Raw genomic sequence first — 15,273 nt, forward strand, 5'->3', positions numbered from 1 at the left:
TAAGTTTGGAGTATCACCTGTATCCCACAACTGAAACATATTTAACAGTTAAGAAACCCATTATTTCTGCTATTTTGGTGTATTTAAAACACATAAAAATGGGCACAACTCCGATTACAACCTATAGTTGTCACAGGAGGGTGAAAAACAGAGGTACTACCAAAATGGGTGGATCAGAAACTGAAATATTTTAATGACAAAACTCATTTGCTCAAAGATTTGTCATTGTTTGACCAAAACAGCAACTAGTCCTTTTGACAAGAATACTTATTTGGTGAGAGTGGATACAAAGGATTTATTTTTGGTTATTCCACTTGAAAGTTGATTAAAATGGTCTAGAGAAACACTGGGATCAGTTCTTGATTACGCACTGAAAAACTGTAATTACTGATTTGTTGAAAATGGTATTACTTAATAATTTTGTTTTCTTTGACAGTGAACATTGCAAACAGGTAAATTAAGCTTTTATGGGTGTGGCTTTGGTCCTTGTTTTTGCAAATGTTATAGTATGGTTTGGGAACAGACATATACAGTTGAATCTGAATATTGGGCCCACATTAGCTTATATATTAGATTTTTGGATGATATATTCATTTTTTGGCAGGGCAATGTTAATGTGCTAAATGATTATTTTAGTTATTTTAATCACACTGTTAGATTTTTTAAATTTACTAGTGAATATGATTTTATGGAAATTAATTATTTGGATATTAGTAAGAATTGTGTTTATATGAAGTATGAATTTGACATACATCTTAGGTTTATATTCTGTAACAATTTTTATACATGTTTCTAGATGTTATCCCTTATTGCAGAAAAATAATTTACTGAAATAGCAGTCTGTTGGATTATCAAGATTGGTATCTGAGGAGACAATTTTTCCTTTCCTTCACTCACTACCACTGCCTTTTTTCTTACTTTCCCTTGGTCTTACCTTCTTCTATACTGATTGTTTTTCTTCCTGCTATTACCTTCCTCTGGGTCTGCCCCACTCCGTTCGCCCTGCGGGCTCACTCCACTCCCCTCCCTACCCCCAATTCCCACACACCCACAGTGGTCCTAACCATATACCTCTATAACCACTACCCCTCCCATTATCAGCCTATCTCATTCCTCCTTAACTTACCAATCACACCCCCTAATTTACAACTCCTTATTTAAACTAATTACCTTCCTTGGCCTACTCCCTCTCATCCCTACACCTCATCCTGTACTGATTATTTTCTATAGCACTCTCTCTTCCAGACTTTCTTTGCTTACTCCCTCATCTTGCTACATCTCATCCTGTACTGATTTTTATTTATAGCACTCTCTCTTACAACCAATTTTATTTACTTAATTAGACACTTCCTCCCTACTCAGCCTCCTATAGCACTCTCCCCTTTTACTTACTACACTCCCTCCAACAACCTACTCTAACCACTTATCTACACATCCCTATGACCCCAACACACAAGTCTGTACTCACAAACATCCTACTCTTGATTACAACTCTTGCTTCTCTTACTATACCATACACACTAACCTTCTTCAAACATTCTTCTCTTCCTGAACAACACCACCACTATCATCAAACTCTACCATCTTCTTTCTTCTACTCCCTCAACCACAGTAATGTAACCTCCACCTCTATCTATATATTACCAAAATATCATAGAGCTACCCATCTTACTTACTACTCCCTTATGAAAAAAATCTCAAATAATTATGACAAATTCCTTAAATTTGTACAATATCCTCATCTATACCCCCTATTAGATGGTGATATTCACCCAAACCCTGGCCCTATTGCTGATAATGCCAATAACCTACACAACCAAACATTGCCTGTTATCACTACCTTAACTAAATCACCTAACTCCCTCCTGATAGCTCACCTTAACATTCGAAGCATAAACAATAAAATAACCCACCTACATGCACTCTTAGATGGGCAGTCATTTGATATTCTCTGTATTACAGAGACATGGCCAAAGCCCTCAACTCTGGACCAGGAGATTACCCCTCCTGGTTATAATATCCTAAGATCTGACCATAAAACCAAAAAGGGTGGAGGGATAGCCATTTTGTACAAATCTAAACTCCAAGTATCACCCTTCAATATAGTCCTACCACCAGACACCAATTCAGAAATCCCCAGTACACTGGCAAATAGCCCTTCTGTGAAAAGTTCAGCAGTCACACTCTAGTGATTGATCTTATGAGAGTTGTCCACTGCAGTTTTGTGAACAAGTGTGATCAGAACCAGAGAAGAATGAAGGATGGTTACTGCAATCCATGATGCAAGATGGATAAAAATCCGTAGCCATGCACAGAGGTAAGTACCAGACCAGGTCAATATGTCCAAAAGAAAAGAATGACAAGCTAGGCAGGAAAAACCTAACGTCTAGTGACAGTCTGCATTTTCAGATATCTGTAGTGTGGGAAAACTAGATTTCCTATGCAGAAAGTTTCCCTAGAGATCTCCCCTTCAGTAAAACATAACCCTGAGAAACTGCAAAAATACTGCCCTGAAACAATAGAGAGACTATGTGGGAGGATGCTGATTATGATTTTTTCAGCTAAAAACTGAGCATAACCAAAATATGAAATTAAGAGTCACACATTCAAAAATCTTTAGGTTTGTAGTGTCTGTGCTGCATGATAATATATCTTCAAGAAAACAGCACTAATACTGCCGGGAATGTCCGGTGGTGCTTCCTTTTAACCTTGGAATTCACAATCACATTGGCAATGTAACCACAGTATGACTATCATTTGGGAGCATTCTAATGGACATTATGAATGCTATGTGCAAAGGAAATTTCTAATCAAGATGTTGAGCAGGAAGAATTCAGAAGTTTGATCAGCAGTTGTACATTTTTATAAAATAAAGTTGTTCTTTCATTTTTCACTGGCATAACTCATAAGAAATCCTTGCAGAAATATGAGCCAGCTGCAAGAATTCAGAATTCTCTTACTGAAAGGCATGCATATTTGGAAATTTTGGAATGGCCTGGAAGCTGGTTCACTGCTACATAGAGACATTAGATTTGTTTGATAAAACAAGACGAGATGATGAACTTGTTAAAGATGATGCTAGAACTTTACAAAAAAATAACTATATATTAAGAATCTACAGCAGGACATTAAGAACTTGCTATTCTTTGAAAACTTTAAATATGAGAAAATATGATGAAGTGTTTGCCAAAATTGCTAAGCAAAGTCAAAATGATTGAAGCTACGAAGACAAACAATTTGATTAGTGACAAGTGGCCTATGAAAAGAAGGAAGCATTCTCCCCATCTAATAAAAAGGCTTGTAATGGGAAATATGGAGTTACTAATAAGGAGGGGAATGAACATAATAATAATAATTATTATTATTATTATAAGAATGACAATGATTTTAATCATGTTTCTAATAAAGAAAAACATGGTGATAAAAATTAATAGAATATTTTTTTTGGATCTTCCCAGCTCCTCCATAGATCATGGCCATCAAACTTGGCAATCAGTGTGACTTCAGTGGAATAATACAATATGGTGGAACTGCAGAACAGTTATTACCGCCATTATGTGAATTTCCCAAAGATGATAATGGGGAATGGGAAATAAATGTTATGGGCACTACCATGGAGAACAATTTTTTTATATTTGAAGAAAGTAGCTTCAAGATTTTTAACTCTAGTCATGTTCAAATTCATAGGAACCTGGTGCACATGTTTTTTAAAAAAAGGCTTTACATTTGTCCCAATCAACAAACTACAATATGGTGGACAATATTTTAGAAATAAAATTTTATACCAGAAAACTGAATTTTAATTTTCTTTTAGAAGAAAATAATCAAGAAATAGAAACATCCTATAGACTCGGCACCTATAATTCAACATTTACACCACCAAAAGCACTTTCTGAAAGAATGTGTAAAAATGATTTGAGGGCTATAAGTAATGATGGCTTTAGCTCTAGGTATGATAATCCTACTAGGGAATATAGTTTGTTATTGAAGCAGTTATCACGGGACATTGACATTAGGATTAGGAAACTAGATGAGGGAGGAGGGGTGGTACTTATGAATACCATTGATTAAACATGTACAATGTATCCGTATTTGAATAATGATGAGTTTTTGAGTTATCCTCTAAGAACACGATTAATATTTCATACAAATAAATCCATAGTTGGCTTCATGATGTAAGTTTGGAGTATCACCTGTGTTCCACAACTGAAAGATATTTAACAGTTAAGAACCCCATTATTTCTGCTATTTTGGTGTATTTAAAACACATAAAAATGGGCACAACCCAGATTACAACCTATAGTTGTCACAGGAGGGTGAAATCAGAGGTACTACCAAAATGGATCAGAAACTGAAATATTTTAATGACAAAACTCATTTGCTCAAAGATTTGTCATTGTTTAACCAAAACAGCAACTAGTCCTTTTGACAAGAATACTTATTTCGTGAGAGTGGATACAAAGGATTTATTTTTGGTTATTCCACTTGAAAGTTGATTAAAATGGTCTGGAGAAACACTGGGGATCAGTTCTTGATTACGCACTGAAAAATTGTAATTACTGATTTGTTGAAAATGGTATTACTTAATAATTTTGTTTTACTGACAAACCAAAATATGCTCTCGATAAACTGCTAAAAATGAGAACACAGCAAACCAAGAGAAGCTAAAAACTTGAAGATTTAATATAGTAAGCGCTTTTGGAAATGCCAATACATTTCCTTCCTCAGACATACAATAATGAAACATTTGAGCATAAATATATATACATTGCCTGCCCAATTAAACAATTAATGATGTTCTTATAGATAATTGTTACAAACAAATTCATTAGCAAAAATTAATAGCCAAGTCGTGTTGATGTAAAAACTCTTGTCTATGAGATCTATTAAAACTTATAATATATCATGGCTAAAGCGTACCTACATTGTATGTAAGCGAATAATTACAAAATAATCAGCTCCATATTTTTTGCTCTAAGTCAAAATCAAATAAATCATGTTGAATAAATGTAATTCATTTTAAAACATAATTCATTTTTAAAATGTGATTCATTTTTGAAATGTAATTCATTTTTAAAATGTGATTCATTTTTGAAAAATACACAATACAACCCTATATTAAATCTTCAAGTTTTTAGCTTCGCTTGGTTTGCTGTGTTCTCATTTTTAATAATTTTGTTTTCTTTGACTGTGAACATTGCAAACAGGTAAATTAAGCTTTCATGGGTGTGGCTTTGGTCCTTGTTTTTGCAAATGTTATAGTATGGTTTGGGAACAGACATATGCAGTTGAATCCGAATATTGGACCCACATTAGCTTATATATTAGATTTTTGGATGATATATTCATCTTTTGGCAGGGCAATGTTAATGTGCTAAATGATTTTTTTAGGTATTTTAATCACACTGTTAGATTTTTAAAATTTACTAGTGAATATGATTTTATGGAAAATTAATTATTTGGATATTAGTAAGAATTGTATTTATATGAAGTATGAATTTGACATACATCTTAGGTTTATATTCTGTAACAGTTTTTATACGTGTTTCCAGATGTTATCCCTTATTGCAGAAAAATAATTTACTGAAATAGCAGTCTGTTGGATTATCAAGACTGGTATCTGAGGAGACAATTTTTCCTTTCCTTCACTCACTACCACTGCCTTTTTTCTTACCTTCCCTTGGTCTTACCTTCTTCTATACTGATTGTTTTTCTCCCTGCTATTACCTTCCTCTGGGTCTGCCCCACTCTGTTCGCCCTACGGGCTCACTCCGCTCCCCTCCCTACCCCAATTCCCACCCACCCCCAGTGGTCCTAACCATATACCTCTATAACCACTCCCCCTCCCATTATCAGCCTATCTCATTCCTCCTTAACTTACCAATCACACCCCCTAATTTACAACTCCTTATTTAAACTAATTACCTTCCTTGGCCTACTCCCTCTCATCCCTACACCTCATCCTGTACTGATTATTTTCTATAGCACTCTCTCTTCCAAACTTTCTTTGCATACTCCCTCACCTCCCTACATCTCATCCTGTACTGATTTTTATTTATAGCACTCTCTCTTACAACCAATTTTATTTACTTAATTAGACACTTCCTCCCTACTCAACCTCTTATAGCACTCTCCCCTTCTACTTACTACACTCCCTCCAACAACCTACTTTAACCACTTATCTACACATCCCTATGACCCCAACACACAAGTCTATACTCACAAGCATCCTACTCTTGCCTACAACTCTTGCTTCTCTTACTATACCATACACTCTAACCTTCTTCAAACATTCTTCTCTTCCTGAACAACACCACCACTACCATCAAACTCTACCATCTTCTTTCTTCTACTCCCTCAACCACAGTAATGTAACCTCCACCTCTATCTATATATTACCAAAATATCATAGAGCTACCCATCTTACTTACTACTCCCTTATGAAAATAAACTCAAATAATTATGACAAATTCCTTAAATTTGTACAATATCCTCATCTACACCCCCTATTAGATGGTGATACTCACCAAACCCTGGCCCTATTACTGATAATGCCAATAACCTACATAACCAAACATTGCCTGTTATCCTGATAGCTCACCTTAACATTCAAAGCATAAACAATAAAATAACCCACCTACATGCACTCTTAGATGGGCAGTCATTTGATATTTTCTGTATTACAGAGACATGGCTAAAACCCTCAACTCTGGACCAGGAGATTACCCCTCCTGGTTATAATATCCTAAGATCTGACCGTAAAACCAAAAAGGGTGGAGGGATAGCCATTTTCTACAAATCTAAACTCCAAGTATCACCCTTCAATATACTCCTACCACCAGACACCAATTCAGAAACCCTTACTGCCAAACTTCAAATCAACAACTCCAAATCTATCTATCTAATTTGCACATATCTCCCCCTGGAAATAATACCAATACTCTTGAAAGCATACCTAGTTACCTCTCTACCTATCTACCTCAGGAGGCCATAGTATTAGGTGACTTTAATATAGACTGGGTTACCTGCAGTTCCCCTAATCCAACTAACCACATAAATCTTTATGGATTCTCACAAATTATAACCACTCCTACTAGAATCCATAAGCCAAGCAGTAAGAAAACCACCCTAGACTAGATCCTTATCAACAGCCAACTTGATACCTATAAACTAGGAACCCCTTCCTGACGATATCAGTGACCACATGCTAACCTACATTATTAAACAAAGAGTCCATATCCCAACTACTAATAACTTTAAAACCTCTCACTCCAAAACATTTTTTTAATCCAGAGAGCTTCCTAAATGAACTGAAAGCATGTGACTGGTCACCAATGTCTCATCATCAACTTGATGAAGCAGTGACCTATTTTAACACTAAATTTCTTCAAATCTTGGATTACCATGCCCCCTATCGCTCTTCATGAATAAGAACCAAAACTGCCCCCTGGCTCACAAAACAAACTAGGCAAAACATCCTCCTTAGAAATAAAATATGGGCTAAATGGAGAGCCTCCAAATGTCCATCGGATCACCTTTACTTTAAACAGTTAAGAAATGCCACCAAGAAAGATATTCTTAGAGACAAAAAGAGTATTACCTTCATCTCCAACAAACCCATCCACAAAATCCACAAAAATTCTGGTCAAGTATAAACAAACTTCTTCAGCAAGGATACTCTTCAACTCCTACCCAGCAGGATTCAACCATAATAACTCCAACCAGATTCCCGACACCTTTAATATCTACTGTACTGAAGCCATTCAAACCCTAGCCAATACTCTGCCACAAATGATCACTTCCCCATTAAATTCCACTAAGACTCCTTCTCCCACCTTTCAAATACAACCTGTACCTACATCCCTAATCTGTAACCTCCTTCAAAAACTAAAACCTTGCACCCCATCTGCTGACTGTCTCCTAGCTGAATACCTGCAAATTGCAGCAAAAGCCATAGCCTATCCCATCTCCATACTTATAAATAGAACTATTTTAGAAAGCAAAATTCCTGCCATATGGAAAGTATCCCACATCATCCCATTACATAAAGGTGGGTCATCTACTGAGCTCTCCAACTTTCGGCCTATTGCCTTACTCTCTCCAATAGCTAAGGTAATGGAAAAATGCATTCACAAACAACTACTTGACCACCTTCTCCAAAATAACCTACTTGCCAACTGCCAACATGGCTTCAGGCCATTCCATAGCACAACCACTGCCCTGCTGTCCTTTTCTGACTCCATAAACAAAAATCGTAACAATAACACCTTTTCCTCTGCACTATTTATTGACTTTTCAAAAGCCTTTGATATGGCAAACCACAACATACTTATAGACATACTAAAAGCCCAATCACTTGACTCACAAGCATTACAATGGTTTAAGTCCTACCTGGAAAACAGACAGCAAGCAGTACTTTGGGATAATAATCTTTCTTCATCCCTCCCAGTGAATATTGGAGTACCCCAAGGCTCCATCTTAGGACCCCTACTCTTTTCATTATTTATTAACGATCTACATACCCAAATTCCTCAAGCCACCTGCATACAATATGCAGATGACTCTACTTTAATTTGTTCAGCCAAGACCATAGCCTCTGTCCAATCCCTCTCTCAAACTGTATTCAACAGTGTTGAAAATTGGTTCATGCAACACTGCCTCCTCCTGAACCCCAAAAAAACAAAATTATTGCTCTTTGCTCCAACTCTAAAATCACCTCAACTGTACTTCACAAATAACCTCAAACAATGGAACTAACATAACCCCAGACACTACAACCCATCTACAATTTATAACCTAAGCTATGATGACCACATTAATTCTACAATAAAGTCTGTTAACAAAAAACTAGGCACCCTTTACAGAATCAAACCCTTCCTCACCCCATCAACCAGAATGACTATTGCCCAGACCCACCTTATCTCTACCCTGTTCTATGCTTCTGCGATATATACCAATCTATCTAAGAACAACCTTACCAAACTTTCCACCAGTTATAATAATATAGCCAGATTTGCCACTGATACCCCATCTAGAACTCATCACTGTCTCAACCTCAAACAACTGGGATGGCTAGAACTGCAAAACCAACTACTTTGTCAACAACTAGTTATCACCCAAAAGATCCTTTATCACCCTAACAAAACCCCTATCCTCACTAATCTGATTACACCATACAAAAATCTTAAAACACTACGCTCGGCTAATAAGCTCCTTGTTGCCACTACTAAGTCAAAAAACAAAGCTGGAGACTCACTATTCTCCAAAACAGTAGGTAAAAACTGGAACCAGCTTCCTATTGAACTATCCACCCTTGCTTCAACTTTCCTAATTAAAAAACATCTTAGAGAACATCTTAAATCTCACTGGCTTTGTCCATGCTCTAACCGTGACTGACATCTTATTCCCCTTCTTGCTCTTTCTACACTTCTCTTCCATACTATTCTTTGATGCTTACTTTGTAATCTATATTAAAAAAAATTATGTATTTTTGTTTCTCTCTGTTATTGGATATTAACTTCAACCTATGAAATGACGTATTACTATTTTGTTCTTACCAACATAGCCAATGTACTGTAACTTACTTGACTAATACTATATATTGTATTCTTTGTCACTGCTAGTGCTTGGAGCTTTTCTCCCCGGGCCTCTATTGAAAATGGACATATATCCAGTTAGACTAGCCCGGTCAACAAATGTAAAATAAATAAATAAATAAATAAATAAATAATATTTTTAAAGGAGATGGATTGTTTGAATTATATGTTTTTGGGTAGGGGTTATCTCCCAGTTTAAATTAATAAGATAAAATAAGTGGTGATAAAAACTGTGAGGAGAAATGTACCCTAGTTTTGAAGTGTAAAGAGTCTATTGTTTTTAGCAGAAATATGATCACTAAAAATGAATATAGAAATGCTATGACAGTTCCTTTTTTGTGAGAGAACCAAAATGGATAAATAAGTTATAATTAAAAATTGGAACTTAGCATTTGTAATATTTGGGAATATTAACAAACTAAGAGAGGCCCAAGATTTATATGTAAGAGAGGTAAGAACTTGAAAAATATTCTGGAAAATCCACACCCTAGAGTGTTATATTATGGTATGAGTAAATGTTGGTCATATTGACAATGTAAATTTATTTATGATGGGACTATCATTTACATTGTATCACATCCACATATATTTTCAGAAAAAATGGAAAATACAATTGTAATACTCTAAGGGTAGTTTATATCACAACATGTCTATCTTGTGAATCATTTTACACAGGAAAAACTGAGAGGCAATGAAGGCAGAGAATATATGAGCACATACGTGCGATTAAAAAGGATGATAGCAAAGCTGCTAAAACATTTGGTTGACTGTAGAAATGTTAAAGCATTTTTATTTTACATTTTATGGAAGATAAAACAGTATACTGGGGGCCTATGGAAGGCTAAATTGAAGTTGAGGGGGAAATCCATTAGCAAATAAAATTAAATGTCAGTTCTGAATGAAAAAAAATCACTTAATAGTTTGTTAGTGCAATGAGCCAGTAAAATTTAAGTTTATATTGGTGTTTGTTTAGATAAATGCTAGTTATATATTGCTTCACTAAGAAATTAGGAGAAATATATTATATGTATACACACACCTATATGCACATTGGTTGTTTTAATACCCTGTAATATTGGTTAGAACATTTTCTTAGAATGCATAGCATCTGAACTTTTGCTGTGGCCTTTAAAAGGTTTTTTATACATGCTATATTATTATTATAATCATTATTGTATACAGACGATGCAGTGGTGTAGTGATTAGCACTGTCGCCTCACAGCAAGAGGTTCTCTGGTTTGATTCTTGGCGCGGGTGCCTTCTGTGTGGAGTCTGCATGTTTTTTGCGTGTTCATGTGGGTTTCCTCCAGGTGCTGCAGTTTCCTCCCACATTCCAAAGACATGCAGTAGGTGGATTGGACACTCTAAAGTGGCCCTAGGTGTGAGTGTGTACATGCAAATGTGTGGTGCACTCTCTGAGGTGGGTTGGTCCTGAGGCTAGCAACCTGACCCTGTAAAACCTGTACCTGCTACGGAAACAACGAGTGCTGAAGGGCACTCGTTGCCTGATGTCTTAAATGCATGGGAGTGAATCCAGGATTATTGTATACACATATAGGTTCCTCATTGTACATGATTATAAAAATATTTTAGAGTAATAAAAAGTTGTTTGAAATATTTGAATTGTTATTTTAATTGTTAATGAATGGATTATTGTTACTGGCTTACTTTGGTAATCTGACTAGGTTTCAAGTCTTATTCTATGTATGGTACTTAAGTATGAATTAGTTCTGATAAAGTTCACTAAGTAAAGTGAATGAAAGTGCTTAACTATTAAAGATTGTTTTGTACTCTGGATTTGGTGCAACTACTGGTGTTATTTCTTGTGGATTAAAATACTGCAACACTAGTGCCAATAACTGAACTGTAAAACACAATTTAAATACAAAAGATATACTTGTTTCTCTTATACTTGAAGCAGCTGCAGCGTGTGAAACCCTTGAAAAACCATGAGTCTTCTTCTCAGGTTCATAGATTCATAGGTTCATAGGTTGGTACTAGGCTATCAGCCCTAACAATTCCCTGGATATTTCTTCCTCCAATATTTACTTCCCTGGACTCCTGTCTAGCAGGGCGACTGACGTGATCCCCGGGGTTTATTTCCGATCTCCTATCCAATCGTCAAGGTTCCTTTTGAAGAGGGCCAAGGAGGCACTCTACTTAACATGTATGTGCAGTCTATTCCAAAGTCTGGGGAGTCTCTGGGTCAGGAACCTATCCCTCCAGCATGTTTTGTTCATTGTAATGACAAGGTTTAGATCCCTGGGGCGTGTGGCTCTGAGGGATTGGGATTTCTTTAAGTGGTGCATGTTCAACAGCTCAGGGTTTGACATGGCCTTATATGTTAAGCAGAGCTCGCCTCTGAGTAGACAATATGCCACAGAGTATAGCTGGAGTTTTTTTAGACGGTTAGGTAACTGAACTTTGATGATCAGGAACTTACTGCAGAGTGTCCATATGATCTAGAGCAAGAAAAGAGCAAGAAGAATGAAGACTGTTTGTTGTGATCCGTGATGCAAGATGGATGGAAATCCTTAGCCATGCACAGATATGAACTATGAAATTAAGAGCCAGATACTCAAAAAGGTCTGTAGTGTTTGTATGCATTCTAGTATACCTTTAAGAAATGGCACTAATGCTACTGGGAATGCATGTCATGTGGTGCTTCCTTTGTATTCATAATCAGATTGGCAACATAACCACAGTGTGAGCATTCTAATGAACATAATGAAAGCTATGTGTAAAGGAAATTAAGTTTATTCCTCATCAAGATGTTGAGGAATTCAGAAATATAATTATCAGTTACACATTTTTATAAAATAAAGTTGTTCTTTAACTGTTTCATTCTTTAGTAGAAATATGAACCAACTGTAACAATGCAAAATTTTCTCACTGCAAGGCAGTCTAGAAGAAAACTGGAAACTGTGGATGCAGAAGTTCATTTTTTTTTACTGCAAGTAGAATGATAAGGCCTCATATTTCTGTGTGTCACAGGGGAAGGTTTTAAGGTGTCTAATACTTTCACCCCTTGAGAAGAGGAGGAAGAGAACTTTGCAGGTATAAGAGAGAAATACATCAATTATTATGAGTTTAGTTAAAAGACTGATTGTTGCATCATTTAATGTTTGCAAGAAGGCAAGGCTCAATGGAAGTTTATGTTGAAGAACTAATGAATCAAATCAAAGGGCTAAATGGATGATTCTGTTTTTCAGTTAAAGAAGCAAGAGAAAGAGTCATTTTGGTGAGTTGCATGATTCATTTATAAGAAATATAATATTTGTAGCATAAAAATGTACAAACAAGGAGCAGGCTTTTAAGAGAAACATAAATGAAGTTCTGTAAAGTTGTGTTCAGTGAATGAAACTACAAGTACACAGTTAAAGGAATTAACTGAGGAAATGGAAGTGTGAGACAAAATTTCTGGCAAACATTACAGTGAAAATGAAGCACAATGTAAGAATACATTGTATCACTAATGATAATGAGAAAGATTCCGGAGGTGTGTAGGACATATTGTGCATTTAAAAAACAAATTTCAGATAATAGATGTGAGTAGAGCACAAGAGAAAGGGATGCCCCACATTTAACTAGTTTTGTAGAACACATAGTCAAATCATTGTGGAAAGATATGAAAATAAAAACATGCATTCAAAAGAAATGAGAATATCACTGAGTCAGACCATGAATGTAAGGAATTCTGACTAAAGCTAATGAAGTAAATGGAACAATAAAATTCTAAGATCCTCATTCAGCTGGTACCATTAATGATCTGGTTGATTGGTCTGTGAGAAGCTGAGTGCAGTAAAATGTATTCACAGTAAACAACACTAAGTAAATGAATACAGGAACAATCAATGAGTTATCCTGAATACTATACAGTAATAACAATGATATTGTACATAATTAATGCCAAATTTTTCATAAGATTGCAATGAAAATATCATATTCAAATTACTCCAGAAGAAATGCCAGTAATACATACTCCAAGGAAAGTACTAGCAACTTTTAAAAGTAGAGTTGAAGAGGAAATAAAGTAAATGGAGAGCTTAATTGACAATGAGAAGAAGAGCCAACATAATGGGTGAAAATATGACCAGTATTGTGAAGCAGGAAAAAGATTCATGCATGTTGATCTACAACATCTGAATAAATAAATAGCAAAAGAACTATGCATTGCTTACAGTTTTGGAAGTGGGCTTAACTATCCCCACTGTTAAGTGTTTTTTTCCACTAGTAAATGCAAACTAGGGATTCTGGTATATAAAGCTAGATGACAAAGCATTAGGTTATATACATTCTATAAACTACTAGAAAGATACAGATTACTGAGATTTCCATTTGGCATTATATCAGCAGCAGATATATTTAAAAGAGTTATTTCACAAGTAATTGAAGGCTTAGAAGATGTGGTAAACAGAACTGATGACTTATTAGTGTGAGGCCAGGCACAGGAAGCACATGACAACAGGGTGATGCAGCTACTGAACAAAAAGAGATACTTATAAGAGCAAATGAAAATAAAACTAATATGTCTAAAATATGCACCATCTTCTAACATCAAAGGGAGTGAAGTCCAACTCACCAAAAGTCAGAAGTAGCATTTTCTAACATCAAAGGGAGTAAAGCCAGACTCACAGAAAGTCAGAACAATAGTGAGAATGCTGAGGTCAGCATAAATGCAGTTATTAATATGATTTCTTGGAAAAATGCAGTATCTTGCAAACTCTGTCTGAGATAGGGAGCTTTCAGAGCAATGCGTAGTTTGAGACTAAAGCTATAATAAGGAAATCATTTTGAAATATGACATATTTAAAAATCTAATACAAGAAAACAGAACTGTGGCATCCCTTCAACTGAAAGTTTTAATAAATCAAAGAACCCACTTAGAGTGTAACTTCTTATCGTTCTACCAGTCCCTCAAATTGAAGCTCAGGACCAACAGGTAAAATATAAAACAAAGGATAGAGGGAGACCCCTGATGGATTTTATAAAGTCATATTTAGATGAAAGTGCTCCTCCTTTGAATAGTAAAAGAATTTTGAAACTTGGGGAATTTTGCTTTATTCCTCTTGAAAATAGAACTTAGTACATAGAGGAACTACGTAACATTTGGGTTATGTGATATCGGTTGGCTCAGCAAGAGAACTGGTTATCTCTCTTTCCTTTGTTTTATATTGTGCCTCTTCTGGAAGTTGAGGAGAAAAAGAAAAGGTCTTTCCATATTCAAAGTTTTACACACACACACACACACACACACACACACACACACACACACACACACACATAAAGAAGCTCTCTGCAACAAGTTATCTGCTACAGCCATAACAAACAACATGCTGCTGTTACTACCACACAAATTCAGCACTTCAGCCATAACCACAAACACAATATTAGCATTCAAATCAATGCCAGTTCTGCACTAACACAGCATCAGCACCTGCCTATTGTGCCCCCAACACCTTATGCCCAGGGCAGGCATTCCCTTTGCAGTGCTCTAGTTATAGCTCTGATGGGAAGTACCGACACTGAGGTACCTTGATATGTTACAACTGGGATACCTAAGTTGAAGAGCAAAAAAGTCTTCCCATTCCCAAAATTTATACCAAGAGCATTTACAGATGTCAAACAGGGAATTAATTATTAGCAATATATATATATATATATATATATATATATA

This window comes from Protopterus annectens, chromosome 2.part1 (genome assembly GCF_019279795.1).
Source record: "Protopterus annectens isolate FY-2018-M chromosome 2.part1, PAN1.0, whole genome shotgun sequence".
Lineage (NCBI taxonomy): Eukaryota > Metazoa > Chordata > Ceratodontiformes > Protopteridae > Protopterus > Protopterus annectens.